Raw genomic sequence first — 23930 nt, forward strand, 5'->3', positions numbered from 1 at the left:
GCTACTTACAAATGCAAATCACGTTCGCGCGTAAAGAGCCAAAACAGCAGCAGCAACAACAACAGAAGCAACAGCATTGGCCACAGCCGGCACCTGTGCCACAGACTTTGGCTTGAGCTACACAAATACAAAGATACGCACAGATAGGCCGCTGCACGCCCCCATGCCAGCCTATATAATCACAGTAATATTGAAATTTCGTGTCTCTAGGCGGGGTGTTTATGACATGGTAGACTTTGAAAATGAAATATCTGTGCTCAGCGCAGATAAAAGAGAATTCAAATATTCGGCGAATAAATAACCGGGGAAGTTCTTCGATGAACTGACGGCTCCAAATGAGAGTGCCTGTCAGAGCAGTTGGAATTAATTTCACACAGAGTCCCGACTCTCTGCTTTATTTATTTTTTTATCTCCATGTTTATGGGTAAATCGTTGTCGAGGATTTCAATTTGAAGGGACTAGCGCAAATCGTTGCACGTTCATCGGCGATAGGCCAAATTGAGTTTCCGCAAGGCTCGAGCGATTTCCAGAAGACAGCGCTCTCAGAGCTCTAGGAGCGGGGGGCTGGTTCAACGAACCCCGGCCAAATTTAGGCCTCGGCGGTTTTAACACCAAGCGCTTTATGTTCATCTAATTAAGGCACATGAATCACATGTTGCATCGCCCGAGCCGCCGACGAGCCGTACGTTACGCGAACAATAACAATAACAAAAAAAAAAAAACAATAATTTTCCGCCATAAATCAGGCCGGCCGAGAGCAAAACAAAAGCCAAAGCGAAATGAGTAACTGCGAATTGACGCAAAGTCAGGCTAAACAAACACAGCTGAGGGCAATCCCAGTCGCAGTCAAGTGGAGCTGCGCTGGTTGACCAATCAAGAAACGCAAAGACAGCGCCAAAAAAGCCAACACTGTTGACCAACAAGAAGAACTTTTTTGCCCGCTTTTGGCCAAAGAAGCAGCCGGCAGAAACCAGAAACGCTGAGAGAGAGAAAGAGAGAAAGAGACAGAGATAGAGCGAGCGAGAGCCGTAAGCGTAATTCGTAAAGACAAGCCGCGGCAGCGACGTCAGCGTCTTGAGAATACCCCTTTAGAAGCAGAGGCTCGCTTACAATTTATGCGACGTCGACGTCGCAACGTAACGCTGCCGACAGCGACGCTGGCAGCGACGCAGGGCTTTTGCTCAGAACTGTATGGAGAGCAGCGAAAATCGCGAACGTCTCAGTTGAGAAAGAGTTGCGCCGGCTGCGCAGTCGCAGCCGCTGTCGCTACAAGAACATCATTATCATCATCATCATGGGCATTATCAGTCATCATTAGCAGCGGCCGCAGCGGCCGCAGCGGCCGCAGCGGCCAAAAGAAATTCGCGCCAAGCAAGGGACACGAGGGTATATAAGAACGTCGCCCTGCCGCCATTCAGCAAACTCTCATCTCGGTCACGCGTGCGCCGTTCCAGTTGAGGTCTGGATTTGTGCGCGGTTATCCTGCGGCAGGATATGTGTAGCGCGTCTGTGCAGTGTGCGAAATAAACCAAGCCCAGAAGCAAACAGATATATACATACATACATACATATATATATATATGCTTGAAGTGTAAAGCGACTTGCGAATTTTGTGTGCAAAGTGTGAAAAGTGTTGAGAAATTGCAGATCTTAAGAGATTAATCAATTAGATTATAAATAATTCTATCGGTGAGTGAAATGAAATGATGGGCCTTTAATTAATACAAGCCAAATTTACAAAGAAGTTTACAGTTCATGTATAATATATTGCTTTCAAAGAGAGAAAATTTAATTGCTGGCAAATTTGTGCCTAATTGATTAAGTTATGCAAAAGCTTTCACAGAATTTGTGCTGCTTTAAGTGTCATCAAATTCACACACACACACACACACATACACCTATAAATAAGCACTTGCCACATTAACTGAACTGAAGTGAAATGAAAACGAGGCAGCCCTTCCACTGCCACTAAAAGGTCCAGTTGTGCGTCTAGCCTAGTGAGTCTAGCCCCTCGCAGCGGCATTTATCTCATTTTATGTCACTCTAAAGCCTTCATCAGCGCGGCCGGCGCCATAAAAAAGGACCCAGTTAGAGGGCTGCTGCGCGCTGTAAAAACCGAAAGGGCTGTAAGTCAGCACTCGCAGCTCAATCAAAACGGCCAGCGCAAGAGATATAGGGAAGGCAGAGAGGGAAAGGGAGAGGGAGAGGGAGAGGGAGGCGGGTAGGGCAGGCAAACCTCAAAGTCCAAAATGTAGCTGAGAGCCAAACAAAGCCATTAAACTACAGCGCTTTAATAGACTTTTATTGCTGAGCAGTCCAAGACACGCACAAGTTGAAGTCAATTTGGTAACAGGAAGACACAAAAAAAGAAGATGAAAAAGAAGAAGAAGAAAACAAGAAGAACGTAAAAGAAATAGAAAACTTGCAGGCATTTAAAATCGAGGGTTCGCTGCGCTGTGACCCAGAGGAATCATGGGCATCTGCATCCCTTAGTCCATCATAGTGGAAGGAACAACAATGTAATGTTTAATTGACACCATTGTTCGGGCAACACTTTTTGCTCCATTTAACAGCATGGATTGGAGCTGACAGCGAACGCAGATAACAACCGCTATGGATGCGACGATACCCGCACCACTCTCCACTCTTCACTCTCCAGTCTCTATCCCTGTCAGTGGGCAGCAGTCCATCAGTCACTTAGCCCGCGCGACATTTGGCCCTTGCGATGATTTTTAACAGGAGGCGATGCGAGCAGAGAGCGGCTGGGAATAGCTAGGAGTGCAAGGCGTGCAAGGCGTGCAAGGGGTTGTGGGGGGGGCAGTCATCATCGGCAGTGACCAGTCAACAATTCCGGGCACGTCGACGCGTCGTTCAAATTATTATTATGCGCAAATCGCAAAGGGATCTGCAGAACTCAATGTTTCAGTCTCCGAGTTTGGACTGCCACTCGACTAGACAATCAAGAAATTTAAATTTGATTCGTTGCGCAAACTGTCCTACCAAAAGCAGAGCCACTGGCTGCGGCAGCGGCAGAGGCACTCAAGTGTCAAATGTAAAAAAAGCGATATATATATATATATATATATATCTTTATATACATATATATCTGCACTTCAATTGAAGGATTTCTGCGCCGACAGCATTGTAGAAACTTTTTTTCTTAACGTTACCCTTCCTGTGCCACTTCGTCTCCGCCTCCGCCTCCGCCTCTGTCTCTCGCTCGTAGCTGTCTCTGATTCTTTTTGCAGGTTTCTTGTGCTGCGCAGCTCTGCTCTGTCCGCTGTCCACTCTCCGCTGTCCGCTGTTCGCTTTTGTCAATTTGCTTGGCATTCTGCTTTAGTTTTCAACGATTTTCATAAATTAAATTGTTTGTCGCAGGACAACATTGACAGCGCGGCACTGGAAGTTGCGCGACGGCAACAATGTTGACAGCTCGTTTGACATTCGCGCCGATTTATGCATGTCCTCGACGCTTTGTCTAGTGGCCGAGGCAACTATGTATGTGCGCGTTGGCTGCCACGCGGTAGCCACTCAGTGCCGCCCATAAATCACTCGGGAGGCGTGGCGCTGTGGGTCCTTGACGGATTTGAAATGGGCGCGTTATCCTTTTGTCGGGCTCTGCCCATCGGCAGTTTAATATGACGCAGGCGATGAGGCGTGCACAGGTGAATTCCCCCGGCCCACCTGCACACTCGAACGCTCCCCTGCCGGCTGTCTGGCTCCCAGTTGGCTCACGTTTATGAGCTTCATCTGTTTAATTTGAGTTTTGGGAGCGTCAAGAAAGCCGCCGCCGCCCCCAATTTACGCCCGCTTGAGGCATTATTAAATTAATAAACGCCAGAGTTTGGGCAAGTGAGATATTTGAGAGCAGCCCGAGCCTTTCATTAAAGTATTTACTGGATAATGTGTGTGAGTGCTTAGATTACCCATACGCCGCATGGGCCTTGACTTATTCATCGCCAAGTTCACACGCATTAATTGCCACACACACACACACACACACACAGACACTTTCTTTACTTTCCGTTATGGCAACGGCCCCTCGCTCAGAACGAGAACCCTAATTTATTAATTTAAATTCCGGACAGCAATTTAATATATTAATAGTATGGGCCTCACGCCATAAGCAAACGGAAAAAGTGAAATGATTCCTATACGATTTGGTCATTACGTATTCCGATGGCTATCAACGGGCGATGGGTCCATCGGTCCGCTGGTCCGCTGGTCCGTTGAGCTCGGACCGAAACTGCTCACTTGTCACTTGGCTGGTGTAAAAATTATGCTAATTTTATATGTCAATTATCTGCCAATAAGCACAAGCACCGCCAACCGCAGAGTGTGGGTGCTTTTTGGGCAGTGCTGGAAAGAATTTGCTTCGGTCGGAGCTCGGACCCAGGCTGCTGCTCATGTGTAAACATGATTTGTGCCAGTCAAGTGGGCAGCTCTTGTTTCTGGGTCTATTGGCGCTGGCATTTGCATATTTTCTGTTTTATGCAAATTAATTGGCTCCGGCCTGGCCCAAAGAACTTGCAGAAGGCAGCAGCAGCTGTGAGCCAATTAAAAGAAAAAGAAAAAGCTCTGCCTACAAAAATGCAACAATTTGCGGTCATTGTATTGGGAATTTCGGTGTGATATCATAGCTGCGGCTTTAATTAGCTCGGCTCAATCAATCAAGAACAAAGCCCACAGCCACTGCCACAGCCACAGACAGTACTCAGTCATAAACACATACAAACACATACATATTTGTGTCAGGCATTCACAAATTTGTATGAGAAGCTTTCTCCCCATCTCAAATTCGAGGCACTCGCTGCCAAAAATAAACATATGAATGTGCCGAAGCGGCTTATTTACAGAGTAGTTTATCTAAAGAGTGCGCAATTACGCACACTGGGGCAACAACAATCCAACGAGTCGTGCGGGGCTCTAATAGGCGAACAAACAAACGAACAACAACAATCAAATTGCTGCTGCAAATACAAATATGCAATGCACTCCGGCTGGCTGTTGGCCTTTGGCAACTTTGTTTGCAAATTATTCAATTAAACTTCAACTTGAACTCGATAGAAAAGATGGCCAGCTGACACGCGATGGTCAAGTGATGCAAGCGATTAGCTAACAAAGCTTCTTAGCTCACATCTGTATCTCATATTTGTATCGCACAGCTGTGCGCCGTCTAGCCCCACAGAGAATGGAGAAAGTCGAGCGTTGGCTTTTGGGCCACACCTCGTGAGCTCGCAACAAAATATAATGAAATAACTTCTGATCATGTAATTCTTGTGCGATTTCTCGACATACTCAGAGCGTGAATCAGCGCAATTCGTTGATGCTGTTACCGTTTTGCCGCTGCTACTTAAAGCCAAGTGCGGCTTGTGGCTAAGCAGAGGCAGCTCGGGGCACTTGTCGGTGCGAGCCACAACAACAACAACAACAACAACAGCAACAAGTCGAAGGTAGTAGCAGCTAACCAATTACCATAAAATCTACATAAAAGCTTCCGTGTAAAATTTATTTAAAACAAACTGAACAAATCCTGTACTCAGACCCCTTGAAGGGGCCCCAATAGACGGGGCCAGCCAGAGGCAAAAAGCCATAAACATGAACTGCTGCTGCTGCTGCTGTTGCTGCTGCTGCTGCTGTTGATGGCAACAACAAAGGCAGATAGCCCAACAATTGGCAACAGGTGTAGGCCAAGCCGTAAGCTTGGCCACTGGTCCGTCCCTTATCTAATAACAACGGCGACTTGACAGCACACAAGGGCGACTCTGCACGAGCTAAACACGTGTCCCGTCGTCGTCTTCTTCTTCTTCTTCGAATAGGTCTTAAGTTGTTGTTGGGAAGACATGCCTGACAATTTGGCTAACCCGAAAGGTTGGCTGCTGCTGCTCGACCCAATCTGGATTTGGGCTGTCAATGTTTGTTCGATTGTTCCGCTACGTGTTTGCTACGTGCCAGGACCTCGTCTTGTCATTGTACAAATTTGCAGTAGTAGCTCAGGCGGTTGGCCAGCCGGTTGGGGAAATCTACAAAATTGTTGCACCAAATGCGACACTGAAGAGACAACCAATTTCCCATTGATGCCAGCAATGCCCCAATGCGAGCCAGTTGAACTGAACTGAGCCGAACGTTGAGGCCGGCTTGGCTCATGTGCCGTAACGGTAACTAAAGCCATCGCCGGCAACTTATGAATGCGGCCGATAGCAACTCAGGGAGCAAATTAAGCAATTATGCAGTTGACTTGCCGTTTTAGCCATCGGCCCAGCGCTTAGCTGTCTGGGCCCATTTAAGCCGCTTTGCCAACACATTCTGGCCGGGCAGCTATGCATCTGCGTATATATGCATGCATGCATAGATGCATAGATCGCATACACATCGCACATATGTGTGGTACGTATGCCAATTTCGGGCATTGACCAAAAAGTGCAATGCCATCGACTGGGCTGGGCTGGAATATTGGCCATTGGCAGCATGTTCCACTTTGCAGGCATTGCAACGTTTGCCTTTAACAAAATTATAGCCACGCTTGGACAGGGCGCTGCCTGCCTGCCTGCCAGCCAGTGTCTGAAGGCTGATGGCAGTGCTCCTGGTCAATGAATCCGGCTTGGGAAGCGCTCGCTGCGCCAAATGGCTGAATTGTGCCAAAAACTCTCAGTGCTCAATGCATGCGATTCCTGCAACTGACGCGATATCTCGAGTTGGGAGTTGGCCTGGCAGTCAATAGTCAACTAACTGCATCAAACTGCCTGCCAAACACGAACGGTGACTCTTTTCAGTGTCTTTTTCTCTCTGTCTCTTTCTCTGTGTCTGTCTCTGTCTCTGTCTCTTTCTCCAATACGAAGGTGGACATAGAACGATATCGATATAAGGCATTACCTGCTAAACTGTTTGGCAGCATCACAGGTAGCTTGTCAGACAGTTTTGCAATTGTTTCGAAATTGTCTCTCGTGCAAATGCAATTTTCTTCAATTTCATTTGGGCGGACATTGAATGTAGTAGCCACTGTTGGCCCATAGCCGACAGAGCGCTGTGACAATGTCAGCCCATTGCCAGCGCCAGTCGACTCGACTCGACTGGGCTCGTATATATGTATGTAGCTAAAAGACTTTAATCTATTACAGAGTACGAGTGGCAGATTTGTTTTGTGAGATGTAAGCATGACATTTAAGTTATCTCCTGCAGGCCCTTCTGCTCGTTTGCATTCAGCTACTTATTCCACAGCTATCGAACAGAGACTGCCAATTGACAGGCCGGGCCAATGGGCGTTAGTTACTTGCAGCTTTGCCAATGGATGCGGCATTCAGATAAAGTTGAACTGTCCTGTCACAGTCCATTGTGCCCAACATTGGCGTCAACTGGCGTGAGTCACCGCAGCGACTAAAGGCATTGTCTTTGCCTAGATTTGGTAGCAATGTAATTTCCGGCATGACGCATATAAATAAAGGTTATGAATGCCATTGGCAACGTGTGAGCGCCATAGATTTCATACAAGGAAATTGCGAGTATTTAAAGGCAAAATGAGTTTCTATTTCTTGGCTTTCTTTCTGGGCTCCTCACGTCAATAATGAGTGAATAACCCAAATTACTGCCAAAAGCGTAATCTTATAATCAGGATTTGGTCCATTTGCCTGACAATTACCAGCTCAAAACTGGGCAAATTTATTACACAGAGCTTATGGTCAGCATAACAAATATATCAAAACCAAAAGCCGCACAAAGGGCCAAAAAGAGAGAGAAAAAAAAAAGAAAAAGGAGGAAGAGAAATCAAACAAATAGCAGAAAAACAGCAGAAAAGCGTTATGATATGACCAGCATCAGATGAACAATGACCCAATGTTGACATAATAAAACGCATATTCGAGTATGTAACTAGTGAATCAACAGCCGGAACAGCCGGAATGACCACGGCAACGACAACGGCAATGGCAACGACAGAGGCAGAGGCAGAGACAGCGGCAGCGAAAGCGACGGCAACAGCCGGAACAACAGGCCGCAGATGCCGCAAATTCCAATGCTTGCACACACACACACACACAGAAAGCTGAAAGGGTCAGAGAAAAATATTATTAAAAAACGTATATATATATATACATACATATATAAATATATATGCTATATATAATAAAAAGTCGAGTAAAAAATGAAATCATATAAAAGACATCAATGCGAAACTATGGGATTTAAAAGCGCTTTAAATTGGCTAAGAATATGCAAGGGCATGGCTCATAAAATTTGCGGGTTCACAACAGAACGAATATGCCAAGAATGCCTGGGCCAGCTGTGGAGCCAAGGAGGTTAAGTAGGAGCTTGGTCAGCCGCTCGCTCGCTCGCTCAGCTTGTCCTTCAGTGAGACGAGCGTTTGAGAAGTAAGTTGAAGCTTCCACTCAATACATTCACTGTTGGCGTAATTCAAACTTAACGATGTGTAAATACTTGTTGGCTTAAAGTGCACAAGTAACAGAACAGCAGCAGGAGTGGCAGGAGTGGCAGGAGTGGCATTGGCAGTAGCTGTTGCATTGCAAGCCAAAACCACAATTATGACTACGGGCTGAAACCACAAACTCTGCCTGCTCGGCCTCTATCTAGCCACCCATGTCCATGCCCATGCCCATGCTCATGCCACGCCTCCCTCGCTCGAATTCAGCTCACAATGACTTAGGCACGGAACAGAATGATGCCCACGGCTATGATTTGGTCCTGTTGCAGCCGTAATGCCGGCAAATTGCATGCTTCTTTGGTACCCAAATGAGACACATTGTAGCCCATTGGACCATTGCTCCTGGAGTGGCCATCGACCACAGATAAACACACACACGCACACAGATGCACGCGCACATTTACTACGACAATTACCCTGCAGCAATTTACTTGAATTAACACCCTGGCCAGGCGCGCAGTCCACTTTTATAACTTCTTTTTCAGTCTATGTCCCAGGCAACAACAACAAGAACAACAAGTTGCGCTTGCGGTAGTGGTAATCTAGTATGGAGAGACTTGGTCGACTTAAAAGTGAACTGAGCTGTTGCTCCTTTAGGGAAATATATAAAAAAAGTTTCATATGGATATAGTGGGAATTTCATTTGCATTTATCTGTAGAGTCTATATGTTCTGATTCAGAAATATTTTATGTGGATAATTTTACATAATCGAGGCAGCTAAACTAAAAAATTAATACACATAAAATGTAAAAAATAAGAAAAAAAAATTTAATATAATATTTATAAAAAATAAAATTAACATATATTATTAATTAATATCTATTAATATTTTTTAACATTTTATGTTTATTCATTTTTTTTTTATAACTAATTTTTTTTATTTCATGTTCAATTATAACATATATATATTTTTTTTTAATAATTTTATATATATATATATATTATATATTGTTTTTTATTTATGCTTATTGGTGTTAATTTTGCTTTATATAGTTTTCATTCAACATTTTTTGTTTCGTTTTAATTTGTATACCCTGAACCCATTGAAAATTGGGAAGTTATTTAATTTAATTTAAATCTTTAATTTTACGAAAGTAATTATTTGCTTATTTTCTATAGTATTTTTATTTTATTCTTATTTTTTAATTATTTTTCCTTTTAATTTAATTTTTATTTATTTTCATTTATATTTTTTATTTAAAATAAAACTATGATGTTAACAGATTGATTGCCAGTATGAACATAAATTTAAGCAACAATATTATATAGCCTAAGCAAAAGCAGAATATGTATAAATAATATCAGTGATCAGTCATCAGTGATATTGTGGAACAAGATAGAGAAAGATAGATAGTGTTAATGGACCTACATACTTACGCATGTAAGTAAGCACAACACACTGCACAAAAGCAACATACCCTCTGCTATAGGGTACAAGAAAAACAAAAGGCATAAATTTATTATTGGAACAGCGACGATAACGACCACAGCGACGACCTTGAGCCGCCGCTGAGGCTACGTGCTGGCCCCGGGCCCATGTCCCAGCCGCAGTCTTGTAACTAGCTGCTTGGCTGCCTGGGCATGAGCTTCATCAGGTTGCAAGACGATAAATTAGCAAATGACTGCGTAGCCAAGGCAATTAGGTCGCTTTTTATTGTTTGACCATCTTGCGACTGTTGTTGGGGCCACGATTATAATGAGCCAAAGCTCCAGCTGCAGCTGGGGCAGGCGAAAATTGAATTAAATGCATGAGATTTAAACTCTGTGCGAGGAGCTAGCGCAATCAGATTTACTATTTATAATTCATTCGGTATATATATACATATATGGGATAATACATGCATTATAAGCTCAAGCCCATTAAAAAGCTATACAGGCTCAAGGGCGTAACGCCTTGTCCTAATCTATGCGTAAACGCCCTTTAAACTTTGGGCACGCCCCGAACATTGCGTGATTTAATGAGTTTTGCACTCAAGCTAACATATATGTATGTATATATGTTGCGTCGTCTGATTTATGCCTAATGACTAGGCCGCAGCGTGTATAAATACAAAACTAAATTGCTCGAAATAACGAAACTTTTTGGGGCAACTTTAAGCCACAGCAGTAACAGCAGAAGCGGAGCGGTCTGGGGGTGTGAGGGAATCACATCAAGTGAGCAAAACAGATTTGTCACAAAACCGCAACAGCCAGTAAATCAGCATAAAGGGCGAGTGCAAGTCAAAACATTTTAGGAATTATGACCCGCTCAAAGGACAGCCGCAAAGAGGGGGTGGCTGATGATGGTGGTGGCGGCACTTTCAACGATAATTGTCAGTGCTGGTGGCTGTGGGTGGCTAGGCAGGCCAACGAGCCTTGCCAAAAACCAGACCAAAAAGAAGCGACACACACACACACACACACTGGGAGTCTGCTCTGCAAGGAGCAGAATTTTATAAGTGCAATAATTGCTGCATGCGTGTATGTATGTGTGTGTGTATGTGGGTGTGTGTGTGTGTGGGTGCGTGTGTGCATATTGCTGCAGTATATATGCATCAGTATGTAAGTAGGCATGCACAGAAGATGCAAATCAGTCAGACGGCCGGACAATGGGCCAGACAACTGTGCAGAGGAACGGACTTGCCGCAACGCAGCCAACATAAATAAGTTGTATGGCTCAGCCGGCGCTTGCACAAGCCTGCCGGCAGCTTAACCCATGCCCCACCCCCCGACACACACACAGCCACGCTGCACCGCCGCCTCCCCTCCCCCAAGCCCTTCATCAGCACAAAACGAGGCACATCGTATTCATAACAACAACAGCAACAACAACAACAACAACAACAGCCTCCAGTTGGGCCATGCAGTAGAGGATCCGCATAAACGCTTGAGCAGAATGCGACTCGCTCGCTGCTGCATTGTGCTGTACATCAACCACGTGGGTATGTGTTGGAGCTTGGGAGCATAGCATAACAGCTTGTTGTTGTTGCTGTTGTTTTTGTTTTGCTGTTTTTTTGTTTTTTCATTTCTTCTGGTAGCTCACTTGAGTAGACAGTGTACCAGCCACTGACACTTCCGTTTTGGTATTGTTTTTGCATTTTTGGACTGAATAATAATGTATGTGCTTATGTATGTATATGCATATGTATATGTATATGTATTAGCATGCACATGCATGCATGGGAGTCGAGCCGAAACTCCTCTGGCATGCAGCATCGTACGAAAAACAACAAAGCAATTAAAAGCTTTAACTTAGACCCGGCCCATTGGATAAGTTGTAAATGCAGCATGGATTATTTATGGCTGGTCATCTTGATGCTTATTAAATAGTTGCATTTCGAATTTATTCTCTGTGCCAAGCGTAACAAAATTGCACATTTAACAATTATTTAAAGCTCTTCACACCACTCTCAATGCTCGCCCTTTGCCTGCTATTTGCATATGGAATAAGCTTTGTTTTCTCAGCCGTTGATATATTTTACGAAATTTTCTCTATGCTTAGAATTTATAACTTAAATGACATTAAAGATCAAGAGTGTATGCAGCTTAGAGCCGTAAACTAAAATGAAAAGACTCAGAATTAGAGCAAGAATTATTTTTATAAAAAAAAAATGAATAAATTCAAGAGCAAAAATACGAAGAAGACGATTTTAAATGGAAATTAGAAATTTGTAGAAATATGTTTGCCATGGTAAGACTCTTTACACGCTTTAAAAATAGGCGAGATTGAGTATTAAAGTTAAAAGGAAATGTGGAAAGAGTCTTAGTCATATTCGCTCGCCTGTATATCGAGTCTTCAAATGTCTCTGTTATTTTATCGTAAGCAAGGCAATCTTGTTTTCATTAATCAACTTTTTATAAACTGGGAATTCAATTAGCTCCTGGTTCATGGTATCTCCTAGTCGGTCACATCCATTCTTAATTGGAGAAAGTGTAGAAAATACTGAGAATGAATGAAGCAAATAACTGGGCAATGTCTAATGAAGGGGCCTAGGACAAAGCAGCTCTGCTGCAATTAACTTGCCTTCATTTCCGTCTCTACATAGAATATTTGTATTGATTGAACGTGTATATAGCATTATGAAAAATCCAATCAAATTTAGACTGAATTGCAAATACTGGAAATGAAAAGGCTTGCTTTACTGCCTTTTCCATTTAATTTCAGTCGGCAGCATAATATAAACATTTTCATTAAAGTCCATCAAGAAATGCCGAAGATATTAAAAATGTTGAAAATAAACGATAAACGTAGATGCGGCATAGTTGAAGCAGTTTATATAATAATTCAAGATTAAAATTTCTTCTGTTAGATAATATCATTGTACAGAAACAATAATAATTCATGAATAAATATCAGCCTAAGTTAAATAAAAATAATAAATCGATAAATATTTGAATTAAGTAAAGTGCATGGGGAGTCAAAGGATATTTATTTCCCTTCATATTTCGAATACTCTATATACAAGCCAAGGTTGTTTAAAAGAGAGCGTAATTATTTTACAGCTTCAATAGACAAACACTTTTACAATTTTTAATTCAAGGCCAATGGACATTGAGAAAAAAATAAAAATAAAAGTAAACTCATTACATTTCATAGCAGAAATAAATTTCTTAGAATTACATAATACAAATAGATTCTTGGATATTTCGTAAATCCAATAATTGCAGAAGAACAATTCACATGTACGACTGCGTTATGAGACGAAAGCACTTGCTTGGGATTGTCAATAGCGTTTTGAGAATCTTATTTGTGCTCCAGTGTTAAATGAGCACAACAGAGTCCGTATAGAATTCGCAGCTAGTGTGATTACCCACACTGCTCTTGCATCATGTTGAGCAGAGGCTCTATGGCTGCTTCGGTTTGCTGTAGTGCAAATGACAGGGCGTTTCAAGCATGTGAAGGATATGGAGTGCCAGTAGGGAGGGAGTGTGCTCGTCGTCAGGCTACTTATACGTTGGCAAAACGTTCTGTCATCTTGACAACACATACAAACGTTGTTTTGCCTTTGTCTTACAGCAGCAATACACGAGGCGAATAAAAGCAAAAAGCCAACAGCAACTAGCAGTGATGTATGTTGGTGAAAATGCGTTGAAAAATGTGTAAACGAAGCGATCTAAACGCTGGAGTAAATGTGCTTGAGCAATAATAGTGTGACACACACACACATGCATACATACATACATACATATTATGTACATATATCTACTGGCACAGACAATGGCAAATAGATTTGAGTGAAACTCTTATCAACTGCAGTTAACGAGCTTGTTGACATCCTCACGCATGAAATAAGTGGGTAAACTAATGTAGACATGGAGTTTTTCCAGGAAAATTCTGTTGCGAAATGCTCTAATTGAATTAAAATCAAATTGCACAAGAGCCATGCAAAAGTAAATTATTTGAGAATGCAACAATACAAATATAACTTTCAGACTAGCAAAATGTGCTCAAGTGTGTGTGGCTGTGTGTGTGAGTGTGTGTGTGTGTGTGTGCTGTTTGTGTATTTGTCAATATGAAATTTTTATGTCCAGACGGAGCATAAAATTTTTAAAGCCACTTTGATTTACTATAAAGGATAGGCCCCTCGTCCAATCTTATGAAATTGCGTATGAAATATTTATGATTGCAAAACAGAAATAAAAAAAAATAAAAATAAAAATAAAAGTATAAAGCAACAACAGCAAGGCCTCGCCTGACCCAACGCACATTTCTGACTGCCTGTCTGGCTGTCATATGCTGCTGCCCCTGCTAGCCACAGCCCCACTCACCCCCCGGTGCACAGATATTTATATACATTCATTCATACCCACATTGAGAGAGCAGTCGCATAACTGGCAACATATTTTACCCCAATCACATACTTTTGTGGCCTGGATGCCGCAAAGAGGTGTGCGATGCCAATGGAGAGGTGGGCGGGCGGGCGGGTGGGCGTTGTTGGGCAATTGGCTTCCCTAGCCGAGGCCAGTCCGATAGTTGATCTCGAGTGCAGCTAGAAAGCCAGAGAAAGAAGTTGACAACTTGCTTAATTTGGTGGCACATACATACATACAGATTTATATAAATTTGAGTAGATATACATATATTTCTTTTAAATATTTATATATAAATGCAGTAAATATTTGAAATTTTCTATCATATGTCTCCTTGGCTTTCATATTTCTTTTATGCTCTTTACTTGTCCACTTGTGCGCCTTGCCCTGGGCTCCTTACGGGATAATCTCGGCTTCTACATAGCTGTGATTATAAAAGGTTGCATACTTCGGCGCACTGGCATGCCGGCAATGCCAGAGATATGCACGTCCCATTGGCTCTATGTGTGTGCGAGTGTGTGTGTGTGTGTGTGTCGCTTAGCCAACTGTCTGGCCCAAGTGTAAGGCATTTTCGTATTTCAATTTTTCGTCTTTTTCGGCACACAGCACAGATGGCAGGCCAAAACAAGCTGGCCAAAAAGGACGACAGCATTTTTTCGATTGCATGGATATGCAATAACCGTAATTACAATGCCAACTTGGGTGTGTCTCAATGTCTCTGATTGTCTCCGAGTGCCTCTCTTTCTCACTCTCTCTCTCTCTCTCTCTCTGTGAGTGTCGATACGTCCTGCAGTTTTGTCCATCGATAAACAAAAGTTGGCCAATTAGATTTTTCAGCATCAACCAACTGGTTTCTTTGCTCATATTATCAACTCCTTGATATTTACCCCACACAGAGCTGTCAACTGATTTAATACTCCTGTGTGTAATGTTTAGGAATTTAACAAGAGCTGGCAAACTTGCAGTTAGCCATCGCACAGCTGCACTTAAAGCAATTAGTTTGCCATTTGGATGGACAATAGACTCCATGAACTTTAATTGGAACGTCTCTCAGACTTTGGCATAAAACAAGAATTTATGAATAACTTTCTTTGTATATTTATTATAATAGATGAATTTACTCGATAAAATTTCTATCTGATATTTGCATTACTTAATATGCATTTTACTAGTAATCTTTAAGGTTATTTAATATTCATCAGATTGTTTACAGCAACTACAATCGAGCGGCTCAAGTACTTTGTATTGCAATTAGTTTGAGTAGCATGTTCGATTTATCATATTAATCGTCAGTTACTTACGATTTAATTGAGAGCAACGCCACAGACAGACACCACAGCATATTTGCCAGCTGCTCTTGCGCAAATTCAATTAAAATCGTTTGCTCTGTAGCTAGAGCAAAATCGATTCTGTGATAGGTATCGGCGGCAAGCGCCCAACCTTTGAGGCAGAGGTCGAGGACGACGTCGATGCCGATGCCGATGCCGATGCCGAAACCACAGTTGAAATTCTTAACCAAGATTCCAATAACTTAATTGGAAAAACGCATCAAAGCCGATTTCAAGAGTTTGCGCCGCGCTCAGCCTTAGCCGCGAGGCACACTTAAGCTCGAGCTGGCCAAGGTCTATAACGAATTTAAAGCAACAACAATGGGAGTGGGAAACTGTCAATGCGGCCAGCTGCTGCCTAAGACAGTGAGCTCTGGCCTGCGGCAAATTTCTAAATGAAAAGATATTTTTAACGCAACCGCAGCGAGTGCTCTGGAGTGGGTGCTCTGCCTGTGTGTGCGTGTGGGTGTGTGTGTGAGTGTGTTTTGGTGTTGGCCCAAATCAAATTGCAACTGGCAAAAGAGTGAAGTCAAAATAGGCGTAAACAGATTGCCCACTTGGCTGGCCAAACTCCTCTCTTAGTTCGCAGTTCGCAGTTGGCAGTTCGCAGTTCTCGGTTTTGGCTTTCGGCTCCGTTGCGAGCTCGCCGCAACACGGAAGTCGCGTTTGTTGCCACAGAGCGCATCCTGGCTTTGGTTTAGCCGCTGCCAGCGACTGCCACTCGAATTTTGAATTACGCGCTGCTGTCAGGATGCACCCACCTCATCGCCCCTACCAGCACACCCCCCCGCGCCGCATGTTTAGCCGCATCCTGGCTGCTTTTGAAAGTTTTATGCCGCGCACTTTTGCAGCAGCACAACTTTGCAACTGTACATAAATTTCATTTCATTTTATGAGCAGTCCCAAAATCTTTGGCAGCTCATACACACCAACACACACACACACACACACACACAGTCACAATAAAATCTATGCCCAGCTAATGCAATTTTATTTCCCTCTTTGCCTTTTTTACAGCGCACTTGCAGCAGCAGTCCAGCCGCCTACTTGCCACGCCCCTGTTGCCAGGAAACTGTTTCGGTGAGTTAAGTATGAATTATGTTGTTTTAGTGCACGGGCCTGAGTTTGAAAACTTATTGAAATATGCCAGCAGAAGGCTGCCGGCCGTAGGGCGCACTGCAAACTTGTGTCCTTTTAAGCTTAATTGAAAGTTGGCGAGAGGAGCCAAAATGTTGCCCATAGCGCAGCGCAAAGTTTTTGAAAGACGCGCCTTCTTTTCGGCCGCGAGGCAGTAAATTACCAACAGCTGTTTTGCCTTCTGAGTGGCTGGCTGCACCGCCAACTGCAGCGCACACCTCTGGTGGCCAGGTCCTTGGCCAGGAAACTTTGCGGGCAACAATTCGATTGGCATTGATCGAGCTGTGGCCAAATGATATATCGCGTCTTTCTGCCCAGCCTCGTCTCGCCTCGCCTTTGCCGTTGCCGTTGCCGTTGCCGTTGCCCACCACAATATCAACAACAGACAGAATATGAACGCACAACTTTTCACGCACAACAAATTTTTGGTGGAAAACAAGCAGACAAGAGCAATAGAAGCGAACGACGAAAATCTTTTGCAGCTGCTCATAAAAATGTCAGAGAGTGCACCGCGCTCACCCACTCACCCACTCACCCACTCCACAGCTGCGGCTGCAATTTGTTATTTGATTTTTTCTATGGCCATGCAAAACTTTCGCTTTGAAATGACAGCAGCGAGAGCAGAGAGGAAGCTGCTCCGACTTTGGAGAGCACAACAAAGTGCTCCTTCTGCTGTGTTGGGGTGGGTGAGGTGGGTTGGCTGTTTGGCTGTTTGGCTGCTTGGCTGCTTGGCTGCTGGCAGCAGCACGGAAATAGCTTGAAGTTGTCAGCTGCGCAATGATGCACATTAAGTGTCAAGTGTCAGACGCTGCCAAAAAGTTGTTGACAACAACAACAACAATAACAACGGGCGACACTTGCATCAACCACAAGAAAAGTACTGACAACTGACGCCGCCTGTCAATGGGAACGAGCAATCCATTGCCTTGGAGCAAACGAGTGAACGCCCGCTATATTATTTATTTATTTTGTTTAGCTTCTCGACCATTTTTGCCAATTTTGCAACGCCTTTGTGTAAACAAATCTAGACCCAAGCAATTTCTGGTTATTTTTAGGGCAAACACAATAACAGTCTCTCCAGTGGTAGCGCGAGGCGACAAAGAGGGCAAAGTCGTCGCCACACTCAATATTATTTGCGTTTCCATTTTCGCTACCTAAACTGACGGAGCACCCCTCGCCGGTCTGGCCCGCCCACTGGCTGTTTGCACCGTCTGCTGCCTCCTGCAGCGGGCGATATCCCATGGAGTTTTCAATTCCAGCTCAAGTACGTGCCTTGCTTGATTTGCAATCCTTTGAAGTCGCATGCCAGTTGGCTGGCATACACACATATATGTACATATATATAAGTAAATATATATGTAGATGGGGTCTCGGATATGGCGAAATGGTTAGCTGGGGACATAGCACAGATATTTTGATGCATGGTTGTCAAAATTGCGATATGTCGCTGGCGTTTGTTTGCGTTGCAACTTAAGTTGCATTCTGATACTCTCAGCCGTGCTGCGTGCGCCGAGCATAAGCATAACGACTACGATTTTCCACTGCTCGACATTTTTCATGCATAATTGAAAATAAATTTATCCCCGCCTGCTCCTGCTGCTCCAACTCCTGCTGCTGCTGCTGCTGCTGCTGCTGCTGCTGCGCTTGGCAAACATTTGCTGACTCGTACGCTGCAGCTCGTTCAATTGAAAAGTTGTAAAATCAACAAGTCACTGGCAAACAGGAAAACCAGCGACAACGCGGAACTGGCAAAATACTCGGCTTGCGTGTGGAGCATGCGAGCAAACGCACCCACTGCTGGCATACGCTGGGTCATAGCCTTGCCAGGCTGGCAGCACTGCCAAAGGATTTTTTCTCCTGAATAAAATATTTAAAATGCAATATTTGAAAAACAGAGAATTATTTAAAAATCTCTCAAATACAATCTGAAATATATTAATGTGGAGAGCACAGAATTTTTTATTAAGTCTCTCATATGAAATCGTTAATATATAATTTGTAGGTATGCAGACATACTAGAAAGATATACTACTATGTAGATTGTATTTCAAGTTAAACCTGAGTTTGCCGGAAGAATACTAAGAATATTAATTTTAATTTAGGTTAAAATAATAATAAAAATCTGAAATTCCTGAACCATTCAAAATATAATAATGAAAATATTTTAATTATTTAAAGAATTATTTAAGAATTTCAAGTATTATTTTTTTTGTATTTATGTGTTTCCATTTGTACAGTTTATTCATATATTTTCACATAAAATACATGAATTATATGCATACATATTCATCAATGTTTGCTGGCACTAAGAAATTGTAACTAGGAACCCCTAGATTAAATACCCATAAATTTTTAAATATAGCAAAAATGAATCAAAGGTAAATGATTTTATAAACAAAAAATAAAAAAAAAATGCAAGTAAAAATAGAAACAATAAAAACTGAAATTAAAATTATAAAATATATATATAAATATATATAAATTTAAATAAAATTTCTGGGAACGCTGAAGGCAATTTCCACAGTTGACATACGCAAATTAAGCCAAAACATATCTACTATTATATGTAGCTTGTGTTCGGAGAAAAAAGATTAAATCACCATAAAACCATAAACTGTATAACAAATACATAATACCATAAACTGTATACAATAAATTCAGTTGAGTTTTGATTGAATTGTTATAGACTATGGTGCACAAACAAAATGGAAATTCAATTTCCTAACTGACAGAGTCGACAACACTGCAGAGCCTCTGGCTAAAAGTCACTTTTAATAACTAACAACTGCGACTGAGTTCAAACAATTGAGTTAAGCACAGACATCAAGCTCTATGAGCGAGCACTGATATCATGTGTACAAGCACTTGATCAATAGACAAGCTGGGAAAAAAAAGGAAAAGATTGAAAATGTCAGTTTTAAAGCATGCTTGTTTGACAATTGAAAACCAGCTGAAAAACTAAAATGCCAGTTAACTTTTTGTCCGCACATGGTTTTTGTTGTCCAGCGCCCGTTGGCGGCAGCATTTGCAATTTTTGTGCAAATGATGCCCACAGGAAAAACGAAACCCAGGCACATGGCTCAAAGGACCCCAAATAGTGCGCAGCGGAAAACGGCCAACATACGTTATAGCAGCGGCAGCAGCAGCAGCAGCAGCATCACGCATACGCCGTATCAATTTTAAGCTCATAATGTGCAAAAGTCAATGCACCACCACTTGCACCACCAAACAGCAACAAGAGAAAAACTCTAAAACTGTCAGCGAATAAATTACGCATATTTCAAAGGTGCAAACTAAAAGTACGCACTGTAACGGCAATGCAATAACATTCAATATATTTACACATATTTATGTACATACATACATATATCTAAGTTGAGCATGGGCCACCTGGCTATATTTACATTTCTGCCATGCATTTGTTTACTGCTGCTTTAATAATTTAAGTGCAATGTTTTATTCGATTTACTTTAATTATCTGCGTATTACAACTTATGAAACTGCCCACGTGCAGCAACAGCAACAAAATGTTGTCATTTGATATTTGCTGATCTCATTGTTGGCGTTGTTGTTGTTGTTGTTGCTGTTGTCACAATGCTGTTGTCATTTTTAAGCCAATTTCCGTTCATTTTGACGCATCTGCTGGGCACAGGCGCACACACGCGTAAATACACACACACACACACCCATACACCACATCGTTGTATATGTATTTACTCTGTTGGCCAGGCCTTTTGTTTTTCGGTTGTGTCTGTGGCCACTGTTGTTGTTGCTGTTGCTGATGTTGTTGCTGTTGTTGTTATTGTTGCATTTGTTGTGGTTATTGCAGTACCCGCGGTTAGTCCGTTCAACTGCACAGTTGTTGTCCTTTCACATTCACAGTTACAATAAGCCCTTAACACAAACACAAACACAAGCACAAGCACATGCACATGCATGCATGCGCATGTGCATGTACGTACGTGTAAACACTGTTGCACAAACTCTGTTTATTTCATGAAATTAATCTTAAAGTCTGCCAAAATATTAGCCAAATAAACCAAACTAGTTCAGCGCACATTGAGCTGATTGCAGTTGCAACAAAAATTCAATGAATTTGATAATTGTGAGGGATGAATCATTTATTTTTGGAATGTAATTAAAATAGTGATAGCGATTATCCGCTATTTGTGGGAATAATTTGAAATATGAATAGATATGCCTAGATAGATAAGATTAGGTACCCAAGTATATTACTTAATATTTAATTAAATACTATCTAACGATGCTCCGTCTTATTTACATTTATAATTTGACATTTCATATTAATGAAAAAATAAAGTAACATAAAATAAAATTAATTTAAAATAAATATTAAATGGTTTACATTTATAAATTAACATTCTATATATTCCCAAAAAAATAAATAAATAAAATATTATTAAAGATTTCTTTTATTAAATGGTTTATTTTTATAAATTTACTTTTAAAATTTTAAAAATAAAAATAAAATAAATAATTACCATTGTAAAATTACTCATTATTTAAAAAAATATAAAAATAAAATAAAATATATAAATAAATAAGTATTTATGTGGACAATTAGCAAGAGCATTCTCTCTCTATCTCTATCCTTCTCTCACTCTGTTTCTCTCTCTCTCTCTCTCTCTCTCTCTTTATCTCTCTCTCAATTTCTCTGTCTCATAAGTATCTCAATGACGTTCAAAAATCTGCTTTAATGTTTAGCTCTTTGGCTACACTTTGCAAATTACAAATTGCTGACCAAGTTTCATATTAATTTAATGGTATTAAATTTGCATTATTTTCATTTAGTTGCCTATGCAAATTTGTCAATTGCAACTCAGCTACAGCGCATCAGATCACAGATGACATCACACGGCAGTTCATGCAATCATTTTGATTGACGTCTCTGTCTCTGTTTTAATGCCAATTGCCAATTAAATGAAGCAATAAGTCCGTTAGCTATTCAGCCTTCAAGTCAGCCCTTCCATAGACATTAAAGCTGAAACGCTTTCATGCAAAAATAAATTATCACTCACAATTACTCCAAAGGAAATTAATAAGACTGATTGTGTCAACAGAATTGAAGACGTAATGTTTTCTAAATACATGAATCTATGCTGCAGCAGATATGCATGACATAAGGATATCCTGCAATTATTTCAAACATTCTGCAATATAGTTTAATTTATTTTTATATATTTTTTGCCTCTATATAATAATAATCCAAGCCGTATTATTAATTCATAATACGCACAGGGTATAACTGTATAAATAAATACAATTTATTCTGCACGATTGCGCTTTATAAAATGTTTACACAACTTAGATGGTGACAGACAGAGACAGAGCGACAGCAGCGCGAGTGACAGAGATGGAATGATTGGCGCCATGTTATTATTTATTGAAGCGTTATTTGCCTGCGTGAGAATAACGAAAACAAATTGTTTGGATGCACCACACACCGCACACCACACACCTACCACCACCCACCAGCCCACCTCGAGCTGCCAATTGTTGTTCCAACAGCCATGAACAATTTTGCCGGTTTCCCTTATACTTGATTTTATTTTTGGCAACAGTCAGCCATGAATACATTCAGAGTGGCAGCGGGACACGCGCGCCTGCCAGGGGAAAATCCCCTAAACAAGCTACAGCGGTTATTCTGAATACTAAAGGCATATATGCATGAGAGACAACAAAGCTTTAGATTCAAATATATATAATAAAAGAAAGTCATAAAAAAACTTTAGATTAACAGCACATTCTAATATTCTACAAAAATTGTGAACAGATCGAGACTTTACTAACTCTTTGCTGAAATTTTATATACTACTCCATTTTCATTTACTCATTATTTGATGATATTTCACTTAGTGGGAAAACCAAATTTTTATTAAGCTCGAAAATATCATGAATTTAATGAAACTGCAAATCACATAATGAAATGTTTTCGCTCTCTAGATTCTGGATTTATGCATATTTAGAAAATATATATCAAATTTTCATTTAGAGCTTTGCTAAATTTAAAAACCCTGTATTAAACAAATTTCAATTTTCGTATAAAAACATTTTTCAGAACCGAGCGGAAAACATTATTTTCAGCAAAAATTTTTATTATGAAAAAAAAAAAAAAAGATTGTGTAATATGTGAATAAATATATATGAACGGTACCTTGTTAGAAACACCCACACACACACACACACACACACACACACACACACACATATATATATATAGTTTGCATGCATGTATTCAGTTACATTCAGTTGATGCAGCAGTTCGCTGGCCATTTGTTTACTGTTCGTGGCTCGTTTACGCCTCAGGACATGGCCAGGACTGTGTGCGTTGTCAACATGTTGTGCGGATTGCATAGCCGTTGCCGGTGCAATGGGACTGCATATGGCGCTGTTTGCCAGATAGCCATTATAATAAAGCGATATTTTTCAAACGAGCCGCGAGTGCGTGTATAGAGAGAGAATGGCAGCGTGTGGGCAGGTGGGTTTGTGTTTGTGTTTGTGTGTGGGTCTGTTCAATGCGTATTGAGGGTCGTTCGACATTATGATGCGGTGACATCACGAACGATGACAGCGACAACGACATATTGGGCTGAAATTAAATTGCAAGCTTTGATAAGCGCGATGCATGCAAACGGGGGGGAAAAAACAGAAGGAAAAAAAATATACTGCGATTGGCTGACCAGTCAAGTTTTTAATGAGCTCGACTTACGTGGCCTTAATTAAAAACTGTGGGCGTGCCAGTGATGTTTGTTTACGTTAGCAACTGCCTTTTGCAGCTCGATATTAAAAGTTGGCAGCGATGGGGCCAAAGGAATTTCATTAGTGCGCCAGATGGGCGTGATCAACGTTTGCTTGTCAGAGCCACTGGGGCGCACCGAATGCGGGCCAAAATATGCATAGCAAAGGATATGGCAAAAGTTTTGTTATTATTTCATACGGTTGTTGTTGTCGCTATTCGCTGCTGTTGATATTGTTGTTATAGTTGTTGTACACATGTGTGATTTATTAGCCCATATTTGGTATAAAGTTGCCTGCTTAAAGCGCTGCCGAGACCCCAACAGCTGCCGGCAACTTATTATACGTCACATGCATACATACATACATGTGAGCGAGTGTGCGTGTGTGTGAAATTAATAATCCATAATGAGCGGAACGAGTGAATATGCTTTTGATTTACCTACTCTGGCGTAAGGCTAGCTTATACAGCAAATTGTATATG

The 23930-nt window shown here is 41.6% G+C and overlaps 1 protein-coding gene across 1 annotated transcript in view; it reads left to right on the forward strand.

Moving 5' to 3' along the window:
- Nucleotides 1–1425: 1425 nt before the first annotated feature.
- Mur89F (Mucin related 89F) overlaps nucleotides 1426–23930 on the forward strand; it is a 53766-nt gene continuing 31261 nt past the window's right edge. Inside the window, exons 1-2 of the mRNA XM_089256473.1 lie at nucleotides 1426–1689; nucleotides 16571–16633. The gene's annotated coding sequence lies outside the window, so the exon portion shown is untranslated. The remainder of the gene's footprint in view (nucleotides 1690–16570; nucleotides 16634–23930) is intronic.

Source organism: Drosophila navojoa, chromosome 2, assembly GCF_054131105.1.
Source record: "Drosophila navojoa isolate 15081-1374.11 chromosome 2, UAZ_NAV_1.0, whole genome shotgun sequence".
Taxonomy (NCBI): Eukaryota; Metazoa; Arthropoda; class Insecta; order Diptera; family Drosophilidae; genus Drosophila; species Drosophila navojoa.